Genomic DNA, 12,658 nt, shown 5'->3' on the forward strand with positions numbered 1-12,658 from the left:
AAAGGAGTTAAATGTACGGAAGATCTGACGGGGATGATGGGCATGGGTGTCAATAAGGGAGGAGAATTACTTTTGTCTGGCAGAGGAGAGGTCAGAGTTAAGGCAGGAATGGATAAACTTGAAGTGAACGAGGTTGGCTTGGTGTTTAGACCTTCGCCAGCAGCGTTTAGCAGCTCTAGAATAAAAGCGAAGGAAGCAGACAGTAAGAGTGATCCAGGGCTGTAGGTTAGTGGTACGAGAGCGGCGAAGGGAAAGGGGAGCGAGTGAGTTGAGCTGAGTAGAGAGGGGAGGGTTGAGAGCAGTAATCTGATCATCAAGATTGGGTAGAGGGGAAAGGGAGGCGAGGTGGGGTGTGAGGTGCTGAGAAAGATAGATGGGGTCGAGGGAGTGGAGGTCTCTGTGAGGTTGTAATATAGATTTACAGGGGAGAGGAGTGTGAGTGAGGAGGCAGGAGAGAAGGTTATGATCAGAGAGAGGGATTTCAGAGTTGGTGAGGGTGGAGATAGTGCAGCGGTAGGAGATGGACGAGGGTGTGGGCAGGTTGGTGAGTGGGTGAGGTGGGGTGGAGCAGGAGGTTGGTAGTGTCAAGGAGAGATAGAAGATGGGCGTCAGAGGAGTCACATCCATGTGGATGTTGAAGTCTTCGAGGATCAGCAGAGAAGGAAGGTGAGAAAGGGGTCTAAATCGTTAATGAAATTGGAGGTGGGTCCACCTGGGGGGCGGTAGATGATGGCTACAATAATCTGGAGGGTGTGGTAGGGGCGAATAATGTGGGCGTCAAAGGAGGGGAAGGAAAGGGAAGGGGGAAGAGGGATAGTGCGAAAGCAACTTTGGGGAGCGAGCAGGAAACCGACACCTCCCCCTTTTCCGGTGAGTCTGGGTGAGTGGGAGAAGAAAAGGCCTCCACTGGAGAGAGCAGTAGAAGAGACCGTGTCATCTGGAGACAGCCATGTTTCAGTTAGGGCGAGGAGGAGTAGAGAGCTGGAAAGGAATAGGTCCAGGATGAAAGGGAACTTACCTATAATGGAGGAGGGGTTCCAAAGGCCACACTTGGCAGCAGCTGTGGAGGGAGGTGAGGGAGGCGGAAGGGTGCGAGGGGTGGGGAGGGTTTGGATTGGGATGAGTGGTCGGGGGCCTTGGCAGGGAGAGTGGGAAGAGGGGTGACGATGAGAAAAGAGAACTGGGATGGGATGGGGGAGGGGAGGAGGGGAGGGAGGGGACTGGGAGGGAGGAGTTGAGGATTGGCGCTGGTACAGAGGGATCCTGGGGAGGACGGGGGAGGGAGCGGGGAAAGGCAGGGAAATAGCTGGGTGGGAGAGGGGAAGGGTGAGGAATGGGAAGGGCAGTTGGGAGCAGGGGAATTGATAGTTCATGGTGAGGTCAGCAAGGTAAATGACAGCAAAGTGGAAGGTTAACAATTAAAATGAAGTAGCAATAACGCAGTAGCAATGATATAAGTAGGCGATGACATCACAGAGGGTGGTTGAAATTAACGTGCTATGGCAATAATAAAATAAGCAGATGATGGTATCACAGAGAGCAGATAACAATTACTATGTGATGGTAAAAAATAAGCAGATGACATGACAGACAGCAGTTAACAATTAATATTCATTCATTCATTCATTTATTTAGTGCTTACTCTATGCAGAGCACTGTACTAAGCGCTTGGTAAATACAAGTTGGCAATGTGCAGAAGCGACCCTAAAATGGGCGGATGATGCTCAAAGTAGAAGGATGAATTGTCCATAGGTCAGTCAAATCAGATCAAAGAGGTTAATGGCAAGCAAAATCCAGGGGCTCTTGGCAAAATTGTCTCGGAGGTGGAGGAGGATGGAGTCCTATGGATGGCAGTTGGAAGTAGGGCGGAACTGTTAAGGGGGTTCGTGGGAGCGGAGATGAACAGCCAAATAGCATGGATGGGCTGACTAGGTGCGAAAGAGGTTGTTCTTAAAGTAACTCGGTGATAACAAGGGCCTTTTTTCCCGGGGGCTGCCTGTCAACCTACGAATCAAACAGAAACTCCTCACTGTTAGCTTCAAGGCTCGCCATCACCTCGCCCCCTCCTACCTCTCCTCCTTTCTCTCCTTCTATAGCTCAGCCCGCACCCGCTGCTCCTCTGCCGCTAACCTCCTCACTTTCCTCATTCTCGCCTGTCCCGCCATCGACCCCTGGCCCACGTCCTTCCCCTGGCCTGGAATGCCCTCCCTCCACACATCCGCCAAACTAGCTCTCTTCCTCCTTTTCAAGCCCCACTGAGAGCTCACCTCCTCCAGGAAACCTTCCCAGCCTGAGCCCCCTTTTTCCGCTCCTCCTCCCCATCTCCCCCACCCTACCTTCTTTCCCCTACCCACAGCAGTTGTATAAATTTGTACAGATGTATTACTCCATTTATTTCACTAGTACATATTTACTATTCTATTTATTTTGCGCATATAGCTATAACTGTATTTATTCTGACGGTTTTGACACCTGTCTACATGTTTTGTTTTGTTGTCTGTTTCCCCCTTCTAGACCGTGAGCCCGTTTTAGGGGGATTCCAACTCCGTTCCAATGTCTAGCCTTGTCAGGAGACAAGCCTATGTCTTTAATGCATGTTTGACACACTCTCTCTTTTATGGTGTTTGTTAAGTGCTTAATAGATGTCAGGCACTATATTAAATGCTGGAGAACATTAAAGATAATCAAAGTGGACTAAGTCCCTGTCCCACAGCGGGCTCACAATCTTAATCCCCATTTTACAGATGAGGGAACTGGTGTGCGGAGAAGTTAAATGAATTGCCCAAGGTCACAAAGCAGAAAGAGGTGGAGCTGAGATTAGAACCCAGGTCCTCCTGACTCCTAGGCCTGTGCTGTATCCACTAAGCCATGCTGCACTATAGACAATGGCCATCCCTCTAGTAATTTGTATGTTAAGCTACACGCATGCTGAGAAGTAGCGTGGTTTAGTGGAAAGAGCAACGACTTGGGAGTCAGAGGTTATCGGTTCTAATCCCAGCTCTACTGCTTGTCAGTTGTGTGACTTTGGGCAAGTCACTTAACTTCTCTGTGCCTCAGTTACCTCATCTGTAAAAGGGGGATTAAGACTGTGAGCCCCACGTGGGGCAACTTTATTACCTTGTACCTATCCCAGTAATTAGAACAGTGCTTGGCACATGGTAAGCACTTTACAAATCCCATCATTATTATTATTCCATATCCAGCCAAAGTCACCTCTTAAGGTTGGAGCTATGGACAAGTCTTCCCTTTTATGGTTTTCATGCTGGGCCATGTTATATGTCCAGTTGAGGTAAACTCTTGAGCATGGAGCTATAGGCTACAGTCCTTACTTTATGTGTCTAGTCAGAAGTCACTTCTTGATGATGGAGCTGAGACATTTGTCCTATTTTCTCTACTGCATTTGCTCTAACTCTCATAACAGCACCTTAGAACGCTTTTGTTAGCTATTCATTTCTACCTTAGCCTTATCTCCTCCCCTCCTCACATACTTTGACAGTTTCCCATCCTAGCCTAGTTCTCTATCTTGTTTCATTGTCCATCACTTACGAAGTGAATTAATCAATCAACTGTATTTCTTGAGTGCTGTGTGCTGAGCACTGTGGGAATAAGACAGAAAGGGACAAAGAGGGCAGGTGTGCACTTAGCAGAAGCTGAGGTCCTACACAATTTGGGCATGGTGGTCCTTGAACCTGAAGACTCCACAACTATGCCGTCCATCTGTCTATGTGGGAGAATCTATTGTCAACAGTGACTCCCATGTGAAAGATCCCAATGGGCGGGACCCAGCATTCCCTGGACTAGAAGGACCCATGACCTCATTGAGAAGAAGGTTCTATCCCCATTTTAGAGGCATTTCCCCACTACCATTCTCATTTGGGTGGACTTCATGTCTCGTTTCCTCAAACTGTAGATGACGGACACCAGCAGGTCCAGGGCCGAGGGGAAGTCAGAAACGACCTTGAGGTAGGCAAAGCAGAGTTCGCTAAGAATAAAGTCATGACAGTGACGTGGGGCAGGTAGGTGGAGTAGGTTTTGGCACAGCCCTCGGTGGATCGCATCCTCAGCCTGACCCAGAAGATGTGGACATAAGACACAAGGAAGAATACGAAGCAACCCGGAACTAAAGTGGCACTTACTGCCAGAACGTAGACCTCTGCCCGGGCCTCTCCCAGGAACTTGAGTTTCAGTAACTAGAGGATCGCACAGAAGAACTAGTGGATGACGCGAGGACCACAGAAGTGGGAGGAGAAAGTGGTGGCTATGTGCAACAGGATGTAAAGGCCACCGGTGAGCCAGGAGGTGGCCGCCATCTTCTCACAGGCCCCTCGGTCCATGATGATGTCATAGAGTAGGGGGCGGCAGAAGGCCATGTAGTGGTTATAGGACATCGCCATGAGGAAGACCTGGTCCACAGCACCAAATATCACAAAGGAAAACACTTGGGTAATGCAGCCCAGGAAGGGGATGGATTGACAATTGCGCAGGGCACTGAGGATGGATTTGGGGACGGTGACAGAGATGAGGCAGAAGTTGCAGACAGACAGGGTCCTGGAGAAGAAATACACGGGGGTGTGGAGGTACCAGGTAGAGGGTGGTGACGGCAACGATGAGGACACTCGAGACCTCTTATGAAGAATTAAAAGATAATAATACCAAGGTATTCTTCCAAGCTTTCAAAAAATTGCACAGTCAAATCAGATAGGTTTCCTGGCACCATGGAGACTACAGTCTCCAATGTATTGGTGGGGCAAAGACTGTAACAATTGTCCTTCAGTTAATAAGTCCTACTCAAGATGTAAAATGGGATAGGAGGAAGGGCAGATTGGGAGTTCCCTGTTTGAATGACTGAATCAGAAAGTAGAATGGTCAGAGTAGTGGTAGTAGTAGGAATAGTAGTACTGGTAATGGAGTAAAGCTCATCCTGTAGATTGTAAGCTAGTCTTGTAGACTGTAAACTCGTTGTGGGCAGGGAATATGTATGTTCATTGTTGTCTTATACTCTCCCAAGCGCTTAGTACAGTGCTCTGCACACAGTAAGTGCTCAATAAATATGATTGAATAGTAGTGTTATTAGTAGTGAAAGTAGTAGTCATTGCAGTAGCAGTAGTAGTAGCAGTAGTAATACGGTATTTGCTAAGTGCTAATATGCCAAGTACTATTCTATGCACTGGGGTTAATGTAATGTAGATGGACACAGACCCTGTCCCACACAGGGCTCACAGTCTTAATCACCAATTTTACAGATAAGGTAACTGAGGTACAGAAAAGTGAAGTGAAGTGAAGTGAAGTGACTTGCCCATGGTCACATGGCAGACAAGTGGATTAGAACCCACATCCTCTGACTCCCAAGCCCGTGCTCTCGCCATTAGGTCACACTGCTTCCAGTAGTAGTAAGAGTTGTAATGTTTATTAAGTGCATTCCGTGCAGAAAACTATGCTAACACTGGGTACACAGGTGGGATACACAATCTAAAAATAACAAAATTTCAAAGTCTACAGCTTGTGCTCTTCATTCATCAGAAGCTCACCCTCTACACCTCCTGTTTCCTGTTCCACCTGCCTTGAACTCCCTCCCCACACAAATCTGCTCATAGCCTTCCTTAATGCTATTGGTTAGGCACTTAAGATGCGTTGAACATCGTTCTAAGGGCTGGGATAGTTACAAGTTAATTATTACTATTAGTTTATCTGATGAACAGGCTAATGCTCTTTCCACTGGGCCATGCTTCCCTGTCTCTGAAACTGGAAATTCTCCAGAAAGCACAAGAGTTTATTGGCAAAGGGACACGCAGCCTGAAGACACTTTGTTGTTTTGTGTTTGAGAAAGTGTCTGATTCCATTTAGAGACCTGCTTCCACTGAAGTCCCAGTGTCCTAAGCTCCTTCTGGATGTTCTACACATCATTCAATCAGTGCTATTTATTGAGAGCTAAATCTGTAGAGAGCACTGTACTAAGCATGTGGGAGAGTCAAATTCAATAGACTAGGTAGATACGTTCTCTGCCCACAATCAATCCATGGTGTTTATGGAGTATTTTCAGTGTGCAGAAACACTGTAATAAGCACGGAGGAGAGTAAAATATAATAGAGTTAGTAGGCCGGTTCCCTGTCCACGATCAATCCATGGTATTGAGCCCTCACTGTGTGCAGAGCACTGCATTAAGCTCCTGGGAGAATCCAATGCCAAAGAGTTGATAGACATGTTCCCTGCCCACTATCAATCAGCGGTCTTTATTGAGTGTTTATGTGATGACCACTGTATATGAGAAGCAACGTGGCTCAGTGGAAAGAGCCCGGACTTTGGAGTTAGAGTCATGGGTTCAAATCCCAGCTCTGCCAATTGTCAGCTGTGTGACTTTGTCAAGTCACTTAACTTCTCTGTGCCTCAGTTACCTCATCTGGAAAATGGGGATTAAGACTGTGAGCCCCCTGTGGGACAACCCGTTCACCTTTTAACCTCCCCAGTGCTTAGAACAGTGCTTTGCACATAGTAAGCGCTTAATAAATACAATTACGTTTATTATTATTACTAAGCACCTGGGTAAGAACTATACAACAGAGTTGGTAGACATGTTTCCTGCCCCCAAGGAGTTTACGGTCTAGAGGAATTAATCAATGGTACTTGGGAGAGTACAATGCAACAGATTTGGGAGGCACGTTTCCAGCTCTTGTTTGTCCACTTATGAATAGGCAGGTGCAGCAACCAAGGCTGGTATTTCTCAGAGATTGTGATCATGGCTTCTCTGGGAGGGAGGCAGGGGCCAGGAGAGCAGGGAGGAAGAGGAGCCTCAGGTCACTTAAGCCACTGAAAACAAAGATCATGAGGCGGAACCAGTAACTCTTCCATCAGGTAAAAACATCCCTATAAATATCCCCCCGATCCACTCCCACTGCAATCCTGGATTGAGGACCATCTCCATCCAGGCGCTGCACCAGTGTGTGGAATGAATCCTCAGGGGAGCCCGAAACGCTGAACAGCTCTCTAATCTCAACCTGTCAGCCTCTGGATCAACCTGTCCCTCCAGTGAGTAGTTTTCTCATTGTGTTTTAGGGCTGTGGCCATGAGGCTTAGTCTTCTCTGGGCTATCCTATTCTCTCAGCTCAGTGGTGTCCAGTGTGGGATGGTCAACCCTCCCTGCACCTTGGAGAGAAATCATTCCAGCGGCTTCTACCAGGATGAAGATGGGGTGATTGGAGGACTCTTCCCTCTGGATGTGATTATGAGTCACTTTGGTTCTTTTGAGAACTTCATGGAATGGCCACTGTTCTTTCCCGAGTCCATAGAGTAAGTGTTTGTGTTACCCAGGATGTAGGATGGAAGGAAGCAGAGGGGGAGGCGGCACCACTGGATGGGGAGAAAGGAAGGGCAGTGGGCACGAGTGCTGGGGCACGGATGACATTAACGTCTATAGGCACGGGCCAGATATAGCTATTCAGGGAACTCCAATTAATCAGTGGTGTTTATTGAGACCTTACTGTGTGGCAGGGCACTGAAATAATAATCAAAGTGGTGGATACTCTCCCTGCCCTAAGCACTTAGTACTAGGTTTAGTGCTCTGCACACAGTAAGCCCTCTAAATACCACTGATTGATCGATTGATTGATTGCCACGTGTAAGTGATTGGAGAATACAATATATCAGAGTTTGGAAAAACATTCTGAGCCCACAAGGAGCTCATAGTCCAGAGGACTCAACGAGTCCAGAGAATCTGTTGGAGTCAGAACTATTTCAGAACTATGAATTCCCTCCTTTGCTTTCATTCATTCATTCAATCGTATTTATTGAACACTTACTGTGTGCAGAGAACTGTACTAAGCGCTGGGATGTACAAGTCGGCAACATAAAGAGATGGTCCCTACCCAACAACGAGCTCACAGTCTAGAAAGGGGAGAAAGACAATAAAGCAAAACAAGTAGACAGGTGTCAAAACCGTCAGAATAAATATAATTATAGTTATATGCACATCATTAATAAAATAAATACAGCAGTAAATCGGTACAAGTCAAATAAATAAAGTAATAAATATGTCAAATATATACAAGTGCTGTGGGGAGGGGAAGGATGTAGGGTGGGGGTCGATGGGGAGGGGAGGAGGAGGAGAGGAAAAAGGGGGCTCAGTCTGCGAAGGCCTCCTGGAGGAGGTGAGCTCAATAGGGCTTCGAAGGGAGGAGGACAGCTAGTTTGGCGGATGTGTAGAAGGAGGGCATTCCAGGCCAGGGGAAGGACGTGGGCCAGGGGGAGATGGCGGGACAGGTGAGAACGAGGAACAGTGTGGAGGTTAGTGGCAGAAGAGCAGAGGGTGCGGGCTGAGCTGTAGAAGGAGAGAAGGGAGGTGAGGTAGGAGGGAGCGAGGTGAGCCTTGAAGCCGAGAATGAGGAGTTTTTGCTTGATTTGTAGGTTGATAGGCAACCACTGGAATATATTTGAGGAGGGGAGTGACATGCCCAGAGCCTTTCTTTACAAAGATAATCCGGGCAGCAGAGTGAAGTATAGACTGAAGCGGGGAGAGACAGGAGGATGGGAGATCAGAAAGGAGGCTGATGCAGTAATCCAGTCAGGATAGGTTGAGAGATTGAACCAGCAAGGTAGTGGTTTGGATGGAGAGGAAAGGGCGGATCTTGGCGATGTTGTGATGTTATGTCGATCTTCCTCCTGCTGCTTACCCTGACTGCATTTCCTCCCAAGGTCACTTTTTGCATCAAGCAGACACGAGTCCACACTCACAACCTGTTCCATCCATATTGGTACATATTGCCTTCTCCCAAGTGCTTAGTACAGTGCTCTGCACACAGAAAGTGCTAAATAAAAATCTCTGATCGATTGACTCACCCACCTAGCAGTCTCCTTGTTGCTTTCCCTGAGAGAGATACAGGGAAGGTTTGAACTCACTTCCCACATCGTTTGTAGCGCCAGGGGGCTTTCTCCTTCCCATCCCTGTCCCACTGCTGCTCGACAGTTCAACACCCGTTTTATTTTTTTAACCCAATGGTATTTGTTAAGCATTTCCTAGGTGCCAGCACTGTAGAACTTCTAAGGGGAATATACGAGCTTATCTGGTTGGATATAATCCCTGTCCCACATGAGGCTCACAGTCTCCATCCCCATTTCACAGATGGAGTAACTGGGGCCTAGAGTTCCTCAACCACGAAGCGTGAGCTCTTTCCACTATACCCCGACACTTCAGTGCCATCTCTCGTCCTTCCCATTTACAGATACTTCACAAAACACTACCAGCATCTCATGGCCCTGGTGTTTGCTGTGGAGGAGATCAACAAGGACCCCAGCCTGTTACCCAATATTTCTCTGGGCTTCCACCTCTTCAATTCCAACTTCCTGTGGCCGACGAAGGCCTAAAGTTCGATGGCTCTGCTCTCGAGGAGATCCGGGATGGTTTCCAACTACAGCTGTGAGCCGGAGCAGCGGGACAAACTATTGGCTGTCATGGGAGGGATGTCATCAACAGTGTCCACGACAGGCTTTTCGTTTCTGGGACTCTATAAGCTCCCCCAGGTGAGGAATCCTGACCACAAGGGGCAGACAAGCATTCGTCTGCTGTTATTTTCACTGTTGTTGTTTTCTTTTATTTCTTAAACAGTTACCACGTGCCAACCACTGCACTGAGCACTATCCCATGGATATTCCGAGGCCAGAAAATTCCCTTAAGGAGTCAAAATCAATGAAATGGATTGGTGTCTTCGCTCAGAATGGTGTAGGCAGACTCCCTGTAGACTGTAAGCCCCTTGTGAGCCCCTGTCTCCCAGCTCTGTTTTACCCTCCAAGAGCGTTGTATAGGGCTCTACATCTAGTAAGCGCTTATTAAAAACCATGGATTGATTGATCGATTCGAGAACAAGGAATGATGTTGTCTGCCTGCCCATATCTCCACTCCAGAGTCCTCCCTTCCCTGGCTCTGTCTCTCCTGTAGATTTCTTATGGCCCAAAAGACCCAGCTCTCAGAGATAAGGCCTGGTTCACATCTCTTTATCAGATCTCTGCATGTTCCTCAAATCTGCCCTTGGGAATGATCCATCTTATGAAACATTTTCACTGTGTCTGGATCGGTCTACTGGTCGCCAATGACATTCGAGGGAAGACGTTCGCTATGGTCCTAACAGAGGAGATGACCAAGAATGGCATCTGTGTGGCTCACGTTAAAAGAATCGACGAATTATGTTCTGAAAGTACACTCCAGACTGAGTGTGACCACAGAGAAATTAATACATCATCAGCGAATGTGGTCGCTGTCTATGTGGATACATTGTCTTTACTGACAATTGTATATTGTATGGACCAAAGCCCCCGTTCTCGTCAAAGTATAGGTCACCACATCCGATTGGGATTTGATAACCAATGCCATTATCAGAAATAACACCTTTTGCCAAGCCTCCTTTTCATTTTCACTCCATAGGAAGGAGATTCCAGGTTTCAGGGATTTCAAACGGACCCTGAACTATATTAGATTAGAAATATCCATAAAATGTGTTTTTATGGTCTTTCTGGCCATGGGCCTTAGATTGTCCAGCTCCACCTAGACCTGGTGTCCTGGGACATTGTGGCAAAAACGGTACGTTGGAGAGCAGGCCCTTGGACATCTGGGACATGAAGCTATCTCCCCACTGTTACAATGTGTACAGTGCTGTGTATGCCATAGCTCACACCCTCCACCAAGAGATCTGGGCTGCAAAGGACATGGAGACATCGGGAGATGGACCAAGTCGGGTCCCTCGCCCATGGCAGGTAATTCTCCCCTCTCTCTATCCACAAGGCCACGCTCCTTCTTCGTTGACATCAGTCTTTGACTTTTCCCTCTCCTTCCAGCTCCAATCGTCCCTGAGGAACGCTGTGGTCTACATCAGTGCCAGAGAGCACGTCCACTTGGGTGACAACAGCTGGGAGACCAGAAGGTTTGACGTCCTGAACTATCAGATTTAACAGAATGACAGCAAAGGTAGGTCAAAGTGGGAGAGTTCATGCCCCAAGCCCCAGCTGGCCAAGATTTCATCATTAGTGAGGAGGGGATAATGGGGGATGGGTCATTTTCTCGGGTAAAGAAAGTGGGGTAGCAGGAGAAAGAAGAGGAGGGGGGAGGAGGGGGAGATGACCTGCATCTTCTGACAAATGGTCTTTGGATTCGTCTTTTCTGTGGCCATTTCTGCCATATTGGCCGAGACAGCAGTGTGGTCCTGGCCTTCAGAGCCACCGGGTTGGGGGGCAGAATGAGGTCATGGTTGTGACCCAGAACACCTTCCTCCATTGCCTGTGTCTGCTCCCTTGTCCAAGTGGGCATCTGCACGGCCTGGCTGGGGATCTCCCCTCCCACCGCTGTTCCATGATGTGGATGTGGAGGCCTTCCCAGACTGAGCCCCCTTTTTCCTCTCCTCCACCCCACCGCCCACGCCAAGCCCTACCTTCTTCCCCTCCCCACAACACTTGTATTTATTTGTACAGATTTATTACTCTATTTATTATACTTGTGCATATTTACTATTCTATCTATTTTGTTAATGATGTGCATATACCTATAATTCTATTTGTTCTGACGATCCTGACACCTGTGTACATATTTTGTTTTGCTGTCTGTCTCCCCCTTCTAGACTGTGAGCCCGTTCTCAGGTAGGGACCCTTCTCTGTATGTTACCGACTTGTACTTCCCAAGCACAGTGCAGTTGTTGGGTAGGGACCGTCTCCATATGTTGCCGATTTGTACTTCCCAAGCGCTTAGTACAGTGCTCTGCACACAGTAAGCACTCAATAAATACGATTGAATGAATGTGGCATCAGAGGTTGGAGCCGTTGTCGTCCAGTGCAAAGAAAGCTTTGCCATCGCCTTCTACTGCATCTTGGGCTACATGGGGCTCTTGGCCCAGGTCAGCCTCCAGGTGGATTCCAGTCCAGGAAGCTGCCAGACAACCTCAACGAGGCCAGTTTGTGCTGGTGTCCACTCCACCGTCAATCCTTCAGCCTTTCTGTCAGTCAGTCAATCATATTTACTGAGTACTTACTGTAATAATGATGGCATTTATTAAGCGCTTACTATGTGCAAAGCACTGTTCTAAGCGCTGGGGAGGTTACAAGATGATCAGGTTGTCCCACGGGGGGCTCACAATTTTTAATCCCCATTTTACAGATGAGATAACTGAGGCCCAGAGAAGTTAAGTGACTTGCCCAAAGTCACACAGATGACAGTTAGCGGAGCCGGGATTTGAACCCATGACCTCTGACTCCAAAGCCCGTGCTCTTTCTACTGAGCCATGCTGCTTCTCTGCTTCACTTACTGTGTGCTGAGCACTGTACTAAACCTTTGGGAGAGTACAATATAACAATATAACAGGCACATTCCTGTCCCACAACGTCCATATCCATAATTCATTTTAATGTCTGTCTCCTCCTCTGGCCTGGAAGCTCCTTGTGGACAGGGAATGGATCGTCCAACTCTGTTTTATTGCACTCTACCAAGTGTTTAGTACAGTGCTTTGCACACAACAAGCACTCAGTAAACGCCACTGATTGACTGGTTGATTGAGAAGGTGTCATTGGATGAGATCCTAGGTTGTCATCTTGGATCAGAAGCCGGTAGGGCTGCAGAAATGGATGAAATGAAATTATGAGATTCCTTCCCCTTTGACTTTAAAGGCCTCAGTCAGCTCGCCCCCTCCTA

General features: G+C 47.8%; 1 pseudogene; it reads left to right on the forward strand.

Moving 5' to 3' along the window:
* The first annotated feature begins 7,120 nt into the window (after window positions 1-7,120).
* LOC119947619 lies at window positions 7,121-10,532 on the forward strand (annotated as a pseudogene).
* Window positions 10,533-12,658: the final 2,126 nt, after the last annotated feature.

This window comes from Tachyglossus aculeatus, chromosome X5 (assembly GCF_015852505.1).
Source record: "Tachyglossus aculeatus isolate mTacAcu1 chromosome X5, mTacAcu1.pri, whole genome shotgun sequence".
Lineage (NCBI taxonomy): Eukaryota > Metazoa > Chordata > Mammalia > Monotremata > Tachyglossidae > Tachyglossus > Tachyglossus aculeatus.